Below are 12129 nucleotides of genomic sequence, written 5' to 3' on the forward strand. Positions count from 1 at the left end.
GGAAAAAAAAGAAAGTTTGATTATATTAAAGGATCATAGGATCATAGATTTCTAGCTAGAAGGGAAATAAGAATCCAGTGAATCTAACCTGCTCATGTAAGAACTGAGGAAATAGAAGCTTGAGGAAATTAAATGTTTTTCCTACAGTCTCATCACCAGCTCCTTGGGTCTTCTTGACCTTAAGATCAGGGCCCAATACAGTACATTATACCGACTCTCGATATTATAATTTAATTATATTTATTTTATGATCTGCATTGATCTAGAAAGGTAAAATAAAATTGTTTTTTGGCTTAAATTTTCTTCTTCTATTATAAACTTATTTTAAAAAGTAAAATAAAACCACATTGGCAAGTTAGATCAAGTTTACATTTTTATATTAATGTTAACATTTTTAGTAGACAAGATTTTTGGCATAAGAGCTAGAAAATTGTTTGTACTCTTACTTAAATTGCATTTAGTGAGATTATACCTTGAAGAGTTAATCATTAAAAAAAAACAAAACAGGCCATTTTGTAAGTAAGTTTCAAAGATTCAAGATTCATTATAGCAAACAATAACAATAACAACAACAATATCCAAACAACAACAAAAACCCACAATAAATTTGAGATTACCACAATATCCAATAGTTGTGGAATAGCTATACAAATCTCCTTATGGGATATTATTGCATCATAAAAGTGATTAGTGTGAACAATAAAAAATATGGAAATATATATACATGTTTATATATATAAAATGCATACACACATATATGTAAATTATGAAATGCTACAGAGAGGAAAAAAAGTAGAAAGAAAATAATGTTATACTTATAACTCTGAAGAACATATTAGCAATCACAAAAGATCAGAGACCAAATAGAAAATAATCATGAATATTCTATTTTGTTGAAGTTAAAATATAAAATTTTTTAAATCCTCCATTAATAATTGACTATTGATTTTAATATTTGATATTTTTATTTGCATAATCAGTTTTTGTTGATAGTTACTGACTTCATTAGCTAATTAGTGAGAGTGGTACAATGTTAGGAAGTTGACCTAAATGTGGCATCTAGGGGCCCAGTGGATAGAGCAGCAGCCTTGAAATCAGGAGGACCCGAGTTCAAATGAGGCTTCAGACACTTAACATTTCTTAACTATGTGATCCTGGGCAAGTCACTAATCACTTAGCCTCAATTGCCCCAGAAAAAAAAAAAAGAAAGAAAGTTGACCTTATTAGGAAGACTTATTAGGAAGTTGACCTTATTAGGTCAACAACAATTATCAACAATTATCAACAATTAGAAAGTTGACCTTATTAGGAAGACCTTTATTAAGATTCTCTCTTTGACACATACTTGTCATGTGACCATGATCAAATTAATGCAGTGGGTCAACCTCAAATGGAAAGGTGGTGGGGAGTGGCACTAAGCAATTTTTAAAGATTCTTTCTTTGATCATGTAATGTGACTTTGACCAAATCAAACTCAGAACTCCCAAGCTTAGGACATCCAAGAATCTCAGTTTCTTTGGTAGCAAGGATCATAGGCATGAAATTCTTCTAGGACATGGATATAGAGAGTTTTAAGGAATGCTAGGGAACATCTAGTTCTAACCCTCTTATTGTATAGATGGAGAAATTAAGGATCTCCCTATGTTAAAAAGCTTACACAAGGTCTTACTACTGTAAGGACAAGTAAAAAGTTCTTATACAAGCACTTCTAGGAAGTGCACATTAGGTGATCTGAAGCAAAGCCCTCTAACTTTAGAGCCAGCACTCCTCAATTGTTCAATACTGTTTCACCCAAATAAAAACAAAACAATTTAGAACAAAATTTTTTCTAAACAATATAAGCATGGGGTCAGTCTCTTGACATATGAACAAAGAATTGAAGGATATTGAAAATCTGTGCAAAGTTTTTGCTGTTCATACTTATGCACAAATTGAACCAACTTCATTATTTCAATTTGTTTCTACTAATGCCATAGGAAAATCTCAATGCATATTGGCATTCTGATTTCTTATGTGTTAAATGTTGTGTTAAAATGTTGACAATTTGAGTTCTAAGTCCCCAAATAAAAATTTTGGGAAGTACAGGTTTTTGTTTTTGTTTTCTTTTTTGGTTCTATAAAACCTGTAACACATAATAGCACCAGATATCTAGTGAAGGAGAAAGTTTAAAAAAAAAGTTAGATTTTCTTTCAAACCTTATGCATAAATATTTTAATTGTCTACTTTTGAGTAAGATTAATAAAAAAGTATTTTAGAGAATAAAATAAAAAAAAACATATAATATTTTATTCTAGAGTAAGAGTTGTTTTGCTTCTATAAAGGAAAAAATGGTGAAAATGTAGGGAAGCAATATTCAGATATGTCACCAGTTTTGTGAAAGTAGAAGTCACTTTCTTTTCATTTCTGCATCTGTAAAAGCATAATGTTTGAGCAATCTTCCTCAAAGCCTTGTTGTATGGGAAGCATTTTGCGTACCTTAAAACATTTTATCAATGTGAGTTGTTATTACTAACAACAGGAGGAACATCAGAGTTAGGATGCCCAGGTTCATAGCCCTTACGCAGCATTTTATTTACAAAGTGTTTTCAAGAAATTGCTCCTTTGAGGTAGGTATTTGAAGTTTTATGACATACACTATACAAGAAGAAACTTAAGCACAGAAAACTTACATGACTTCCCCAAGATTACATAATTAAATTCCATATCTATCAACTGCCTGTTAGATGACAAAGTCACATCTGATTTCAAGAAACCAGTTGAATCCACATATGTGTCTATTTCAGATTTCATCATTCTGAACAACTGCAAATACACATGTATATAAATACATATAAATATAAATATGTGCATATTTGTATATTTGCATGAATTTATAAATATATATTTGTATATTTACATGAAAAATATGCATATATGAATATATAAATAGATTGGTAAATTTAGCCAAGAAAACATGTAACTCCTAATTTCACCCAATAATTTCCCAAAGCATAGATATCTCTGTGGTTTGTGTATTGTAAGGAGGAAATTGATTAAATAATTTTAATCAAATCCATGTGTCGATTTTTATTTTTCCTCCAATTACAAGTCAAGACAGTTTTTAGCATTTATTTTTACAAGATTTTGAGTTCCAAATTGTTCTCCATCCCTCATTCCACTCTTATGAAAAGGTCAGGCAACTTGATATAGATTATATATGTGCTATCATGTAAAATCTATTTCCATATTAGTTACTGTTATGAAAGAAAAAAATGAAAAGAAAAAAACATAAAAAATAATAAAATGAAAAAGATATATTGGAATTTGCATTCAGAGTCCATGAGTTTTCTATTTGGACAGGGTTGGGGTTTTCCTTCATGAGTCTTTGTACTTGGATCACTCTGTTGCTAAGAGCTGAATCGTTCATAATAAATTGATCTTTATACAATGTTGGTGATACTGTGTACGGTGTTTCCCTGGTACTGTTCACTTTGTATCAGTTTGTACAAATCTCTTCAGGTTTTTTTGATATCTGTTCATTTCTTATTGCACAATAGTACTTCATAATAGTCACATAACAAAGCTTGTTCAGTCATTCCCCAATTGATAGGTATCTCCGCAATTTCCAATACTTTTCCACTACAAAAAGGGTTGCTACATATGTTTTTGTTCATGTACCTCCTTTTTCCTTTCTTAAGATCTCTTTGGAATACAGAGAGTATTCCAAATGTGTGGTATTGCTGGTTCTAAAGTTATGCACAGTTTGGTTGCCCTTTGGGCATAACTCCAAATTGTTCTCCAGAAAGGTTGGGATCAATTCAAAATTCCAACAACAGTATATCCTCTCCAACATTTATCATTTTGCTTTTTTTTTGCTCATATTAGCAGAACTAATAGTTGTGAGGTTATAGCTTAATTGTTTTAATTTTCATTTGTCTAATTAAAAATAATTCAGAACACTTATTGATAGACTATTGATAGCTTTGATGTCTTCATCTGAAAAGTACATGTTGACCATTTATCAATTGGTGAATGGCTTGTATTTTTATAAATTTGACTCAGTTCTACATATATTGAGAAATGAGGCCTTTACCAGAGACACTTGCTATAAAGACCATTCTCTAACATTCTTCTTTCATTCTAATCTTTGATATAACCAAAATTATCTATTTTACATTTAATAATATTTTATATCTTTTGTTTGATCATGAATTCTTTCCTTCCCCATAGATATGATAGGTGGTCTCTTCCTTGCTCTTCTAATATTGTATGGCTTTTTGAGTCTAAATCATGTACCCATTTTGACCATGTCTTGACATATAGCTTAAAATGTTAGTCTATACATAGTTTGTGTCTTTTTGTTTTCCATTTTTTCCAGCAATGTTTATCAAATATTGAATTCTTATCCCAAACACTGGGATCTTTGGGTCTGTCACATACTAGGTTACCATCATCATTGACTACTATGTCTTGTGTATCTAATCTGTTTCACTGATAAACCACTCTTAGCCTTACAGTTTTGATGTAGTTCATATATTTTGATTAACAAATGGTGCAAGTGGTTAAAAAAATCTATTAACCTGGTAATTGCATTTTTATTAAGATTGAAAATGGAAAAAAAGTTGATCACAGGGAAATTTGCAGTTGAATAGAGACTCATTTTCTTCTCCAAAAAAATTTCTTTTTGAGGTAGAGATTGAATGCCATGACTTAAATTTAAGAACCAAATAGTCCATTTGAGATATTCAAAAACTTTTAAATTAATGATTTATTATTCTCATTAAAATATTAATAGCAATGTTTAAATATAAGGTATATTGTGATAACTTCAAAACAAGTTGAATAGTTTTAAATAAATTGATCTAAGTGAATCTAAGGGAAATAAAATTACATTAAATTTAATATTTAATTGATAATTCCAAGTGCCTAATATAAACTTCATATGCAAGGAACTGTGTAGAATACTGATCATGAAACTCACAGCCTAAGAAGACAGTAAAATCTATATACAACTATATCATGAATAAATGAGAGAGGTCAAACAGATTAGTCTGAAAGACTCAGGCTGGGAATGACCATTTTTATTTGGAAAGAATCAATAAGTATTCATTAAGGTACCTTCTCTGTACCAAGCGCCAGGCTAGGGAGACAAACATGAAATATTCCCTATTCTCATGGGACACATATGTATGTACTTCTGGAGAAGTATACTTGAAACAAGGATACTTACAACAAGGTGTTTACTCAATGTGATTGATGAGATGATGGTTCTCTAGTTCGCATTTACTTAGTACTTAGCATGGTGATGTAATAATTCTACAGTTGATGTAATTGTAATAGGGTATTTAAGGGTTGAGAGAACTGGGCACAGAGTCAGATTCAGACTGAGACTGGTTGAGATTGGCAGACTGTTAGACTGCTGGAGGAGACTGGGTCAGACTGAGACTGGGTTTAACTGTGACAGACACAGACTATGAAGAAGACAGACTGTGAAGGAGACAATAAAGACTTTAGTCTCTATTCCTGTCCATCTTCATGGTGACTATCCTGCTGAGACTAAGGCCTGTCTGGAGGACCTCCAGAAAGCTAAACCTGACATCACACATATGTTCCACTAGGAAATCTTGGAGGAATAGCCATTCATGACAAATCTGAATGAGGATGAATTTGATAGGTAGAGATCTTTGTGGATAAATATGCTTGATATAAGAGATAGTATACCAAATATACAGGGGAAAGAGAGGGTATTTCAGTTTCATAGAAGAGCAAAACATCCAGATTGGCCAGAAAACAGAATTTGTGAATGGATGTACCATGAGAAAAAAAGATGAAGATTGTGAAAAATTTTGAATACCAGACATCACAAAGGGTTTTGTTGTTGTTATTGTTGTTTTTTGTTTTTTAGTAGAGGCATTATAACATCTTAGTTTGCTTCCTTTGGTAGTAGTCTGAAGGGTGATTGAAAGGGAAAATTGATAGACAGGATCATGTGACCAACAAGATGGAGGACTTGACATTTTGATGCTCATTCTCTCCAAATTCTCTAAAAAGGGGATTATGTGTAAGAGATAAAGCATTTTACCCTATTACCAGGGCATTAGAAATTAAGAAAACTCATGAGCTAAAAATCCAATGAATTAATAGCAGAAAAGGCTAATCTCTAACACACTCAATCCACACTGCCTTCTCACCTTAACTATCACCTCTGCTAAGACTACACAAATTGACTACTATGCTAACAAAGGAGACTTTTCTACCCTTTCCTAACTCACTATGCCACAGAAAACAAAAAGAAAGGAGTTTGCTAGGGTTAGAACTAGGGTATGGCAGCTATCTACTGTACTCCACCAATAGTACTCCACCAAAAAAATGGAGCAACAGAGGAAAATGCAATAATAGAGACAGAGAAACCCATTTTGAAAAATTATCATAAGTCAGATGAATAATAATAAGGTTTGAATTACAGCTGTAGAAGGGAGTGTGGAAAGAGACAGGAAATATTTCAGGTGTTAAAATGCCAGGTCGTGGTAACTGATTGCATTCAAAAGCCAAAATGTTAAAAACTCCGGTGATTGGAAAATAAAATTTCCTTTCATATCATCAGGCTATTCATTAGGCCAGATGTGATTAAGGATTAAGATAAGCAATTTTCTTTAGATATGTTTTTTGACAAGAAGGTGAGAGCAGGGTATGAGATAATAGTCAATTTGAGTTTAGGGTAGAATATGTAGAGGTTTATGCAAAATGAATAGGAAAATTCAGAGGAAGAAAAAGCTTTGAAGGAAAAAAAAATTAATTCTGTTTTGAAATGCTAAACTTTTGGTATCAGTAAAACAACTATATGCAGATGTTCATTACACATATGCAGATATTGTCTAGAGCACAAGAGAAAGGTTAGACTAGAAAAACAACATGGAAATTATCCACAGAAAGAATGAATGAGCAGATAAAATTAATGATGGAAATTTGTGAACAGGGACATAGGAGATATTTATGGTTTCAGGATGGGAGAAAAGAAGAAAAAAGGAGTGTTGATTGAAAAGATATCATCAGAGAACACAAAATTGAAAAAAAAATCAGGAGTTACATATCATCTAATAGAGGAAATAGTATTAATAAGGAGGGGATGACCAATAATTTTAACTTTTGTACTTTTTAGAAACAAATATTTATTTAAAAATTATAGTAAGAAGAGTTGGTACATATATTAGCACTTTCCCCACCCTCATTTTGAGTCCATGACATAATTTCCTCCAATAAATAAAGACTTCATGGGTTAAATATTTTCAGTCTTAGTATATACATAGAGCAAAGAGCATAACTCATAGTTCCAGGAAGTTATTTTCATTTTTCTTTTTAATTTTTGGAATAAATATCACTTTATTGAGTGGCTATTAAATTTATTGAACACATTAGCTTCCACAGATAGAGCAGGCCTAACATAGAGTTTTATGTTTTAATCTATTTAAAATTAATTGATTCAAAGATTTCCTTCAATAAATTCTTGGATGTTAGATTTAGGCTATTGAGGTACTTTGATATTCATCTTTAATCTTTTGAGGTTAACATCATGAAGGCTTTGTAAAAAAATTGTCTTGGTATTACTATTGCATTTAAAATACTAGGGCAGATATAGTACAAAATTTCCCAGCTTTATATGTCTCATAACTTTATTTTTAGGACATTCTAGACCAGTCCAGTATTTCATGCTCAGGGATAAAAATGCAATGGGATATTTGTGGAACATAAAAAGCAATAAAAAATTTTTATTGATAGCAAGACACTAGAATATATATGTAATTGGTGTTTAACATATGCCCAGATCATCTAAGATGTAAAAACCCACGTAGCAAAAGTCAGGGACACACATTTAAGAGACAAGAAAAATGATACAGGTGTCTAAGTTCTTCATTCACCACAACTTCATTCACCTTCCACAAGATTAGGAGTATCCTTTCTCCATTGGCTACATAGCCAAAGCTACTTTTGTCTTTAAGTGAGAGAGGTATAATCTATCTCTCTTTATTTATTTATTTATTTTTGGTACAGTCTTTAATAGAGGAATCTTTCACTCATAGTAGGGCTATCTTTCAGTAAGCTGGGGAAGAGCCTGAAGTTCATCTTCCCTTTCCCTTTAGACTATGTGCCCAAGAAATATGCTTGGGTGTTTGTTTCAATCATCCTTTTTTTTCATTCTAGGTAGAACATGTGATCTAATTTGTCCCATTATATTTCCCCTCTCTTCTTCTTCAAATACAAACTATTTCCCACCCCTTAATGTCTTTTTCTTTGATAGCATCATATCAGAGTCCATTCACAACCACACATGTCCATTGATGCTCCCCTTTGTCTACCTCAGTAGCAGATACAGTTCTCAAGAGTTAGAGATATCATTTTTCCTATCTAGGGATGTAAACAGCTTAATTTTTAAATAATGCACACACACACATACACATACACACACACATGCACACATATATTCCCTCTTGTTTATCTATGCTTCTCTTGAGTCCTGTGTTTGTAGATTAAATTTTCTGTTTAGTCCTGTTTTTTTTTTTTCAATAGAAATGATTGAAAGTCTCTTACTTCATTGAAGATCTATTGCCTCCCCTAAAAATGATGCTTAGTCTTGCTAGGTAGTTAATTTTTAGTTGTAACACTGGTCTTTTCCCTTCTAGAATATGGCATTCCAGGATCTCTGATCCTTTATTGCAGAAGCTGTCAGATCTTCTCAGAGTTGCATAATGTAAGGCACTATGCCAAACAGCTTTATATTGTTTATGATTTCCTTGGGTACATGGGTTGTCACTAAGCTAGGAGGTTCTTAAAAGTAGATATTTGGTTGTGGTTCTTTTTATCCTTTACTGCCTTTGGTAAATTGATATGTACATAGTTCATATTCAACAAATACTTCTTGATTGAATTCTGAGGTCAAGTTAAAAAATACAACAAAAATGCTTGCTAGATACAAAGCACCTAGGTAAGGACTGAAAGAAAAACAAAGACTAAGAAAATAGTCCCTATCCTTAAAGAACTTTCAGCTTAGTAGGGAGACAATCCATAGGCATAAAATAAAACAAAACAAAAACCCCAAAAACTCTAACACAAAACCAATATGTTAGGTCTATAAAAAAAAGTTTAAAAAGTGATATGAAAAATTCTGAGAAAGAAAAAATGTGGAAGAATTAGGAAAGGCTTCAGAGGAGATAGATCATATGAGCAAGACATTAAAGGAAGGACTTAGTTTCATTAGGTGGAAGCAGACATAGAAAAAGAGGTAATGCTTTTTCATGAACTCACTCTGCAGTGTTGGAAACATGTCTATTATATTGTGAACTCTTTTAGATTATAATCTCCTTGAGGGTAATCCCTTTTTCTTAATTCATCTTTGATTCTGTTATAGTGACAGTGCATTAATATGTATTTTGCAAATCTAAAGCAAAGTTGCCTAGCACATACTAGACACTTAAGTGTTCACTGATTTAATCAAATTCTATTGAATTGTGGGAAACTTGAATAATAATGAAAAAGCATATGGCAAGGTCTGGTTTTGGGTGACTCTATCTGAGTATTCCATATTAAAAAACAGAAAGTATCTTCACTAGGATGTGACAATTCTCCACTTCTGAAAATAATATTTGATTGATATGTTTTCAAGAGACTGACATCTATAACTCTTTATTAAAAAATTAAATAATGCCTTGAAATAAAAAGGCACTCATGTAATTAATAGTTATGTACTGTGTGACAGCATAATTATTCATTCCAAATATGTGAGGAATAAAATGACTTCTAATTTCATCCTTGGAGCACATAAAGGTAAAACTGATTTAAAACAAGGTGTTACAAGGAGAAATACTCAGAAGTTTTGGAAGACTTTGGGATGTATGTATTCTTAAAAAAAAAAAAAGGAAAACAATTAAATCAGAGATGAAAGCTGGAATATTTTTTCAATTAATTCAAAGCAGGTGTTCAATTAAAGAAACATGTCCAGGGAAAGATAGCATTCTTTTTGTCTGCTATTTTAACTAAACACTTACTTCCCAACCCATAAGATCTCTGGAGAAAAATGTTCTTGATTTTGGTTGACAGAGAATAAAGAAAATAACTTCATATATTATTCAGAATTAATATTGAGTGCTGAACCTACCACCCAAGAGGTCCTTTCCTTATCTTGTCATCTATGACTCTGCCCCAAGTCAAAAAGGAAGTCATACGTGTCAGCAAGGTTCAATGCTTCACTGATTCATTACTCCCCCCCCCCCCCCCATATACTCTGATTGGTTATACTAGCCATTTTTCTTTTTTTTCTTTTTTTTTCTTTTTTGCCCTAGTACTCCATCTATGGACTTGGCATTTTCACTGGCTTTCCCCTGTCTGGAGTGCTCTCTTCCTCTCCTCTCCTCTCATCTCTACCTCTTGGCTTTCCTGGTTTCCTTCAAGTCCGACACTAAAATTTCAATTCTACTGGAAGTCTTTCTTGGTCTCCATTAATGGGAATGCCTCTGTGGATTTTCTGCTATTTCTCTGATGTTTGTGTGTGTATGAATACACACACGCATACCAGAACATTAAAGGAGGGGCTTAGTTTCATTAGATAGAAGCAGAGATAGAAAAAGAGGTAATGCTTTTTCATGAACTCACTCTGCAGTGTTCGAAACATGTTATTATATTGTGAACTCTTTTAGATTATAATCTACTTGAGGATAGTCCTTTTTCTTAACTCACTTATATAGTTATTTATGTGAATTATAATTTATTATCAAATTTAAATTAAACATATACTTCCTGTCAAGAGTAAAATAGGTTTGCAAAGCTCTTTACAAATATTATCTCATTTGATCTTCACAACAATGCTAGTAGGTAGGTACCATTAGTTTTCATATTTTGTAGGTGAAGAAAGAGGACAACAAATACAATATGCTTAAATTCACATAGCTAGGAAGCATCAGAATTTGAAATTATATATATATATATATATATTTATATATATATATATGTATGTATACACACACACACACACACACATATATAATCTTGTACATGGTTGTTTGCAAATTGTCTCCCTCATGACACTGAGATCCTCAAGGGTAGGAACTATCTTTTGCTTTCTTTGTATCCCTAGAATTACAGTGACTGGCACATACCAAGCATTACTTAATAAAACCTTACTGATGGATCAACTTGATCATTCATGTCACAGCTTTGTTGAATGTCCTTCCTGAAGACAATACTGTACTACCTAGTGTGTTAAATACAAAAACAAAAACAAAAACAAAAAAAAAAAACAGAATTGTTCATTCCCTCTTAGAGTTTACAATTTAGTTTAACTTGCATTTGTGAGTAACTTATGCAAAGTAGTATATGCTAAGTACAAATGATAGATAACTTTTAATAAGAAGTAGTTGGCTTTTTGGGGAGGGAGAAAACAATTTTTTACTGATTCTATAGCCAAAAATAGTTTCCCTAACGTATGGTTGTCTCTACAACCTAGATTTTAGGGATATAAGAGAGCAGGAATTGTTTCTTCTGTGTTCTGGTTCTTTGTATCTCCCCTACTGTCCAGCACAATGTGGGCATACAATATCTATTGAATCAATTGAAACTATGGAATTTTGAAGTGACTAGTGGAAAGAAATTTCCAGGAATTTATAATAAAGTCCCAGGCTATGTATGGACATAGAGATAGATAGGAGAATAGACATATATTTTTCTCTCTAAAAAGTAGAAGAAACTGGAAAATAGTAATGAATATGTTTAAATCATTAAGTATGTAATATTTCCTAATGAAACATATGATAAGAAAATAAGTTAGGCTGAGCACATAAAGGGAATAAATGATAATAGCCAAATAATTCATATGCTGTACTGATATCTTTGCAATGTTCAGAGAGTTCAAGGAATATATCCATTTTATTGTATGAATTAAATAGGCAGGTATGGATGAATTATCAGCTATACTATTGGAGAGAAATACCACCTTCATGGTATCAAAGATCCATTTGAGTATTTAGGTATTAAATTTCACATTTCCTTCCCTTCCCCAGTTCTACCATAATTATTATCCTCGTTCTGTTCTTAATGGTAATGTAGGATTTTTAATCTTTTCTTACAGTACTTTCACATGTGGATCCTCTAATTCTATCAAAT

This window comes from Sarcophilus harrisii, chromosome 5 (genome assembly GCF_902635505.1).
Source record: "Sarcophilus harrisii chromosome 5, mSarHar1.11, whole genome shotgun sequence".
Taxonomy (NCBI): domain Eukaryota; kingdom Metazoa; phylum Chordata; class Mammalia; order Dasyuromorphia; family Dasyuridae; genus Sarcophilus; species Sarcophilus harrisii.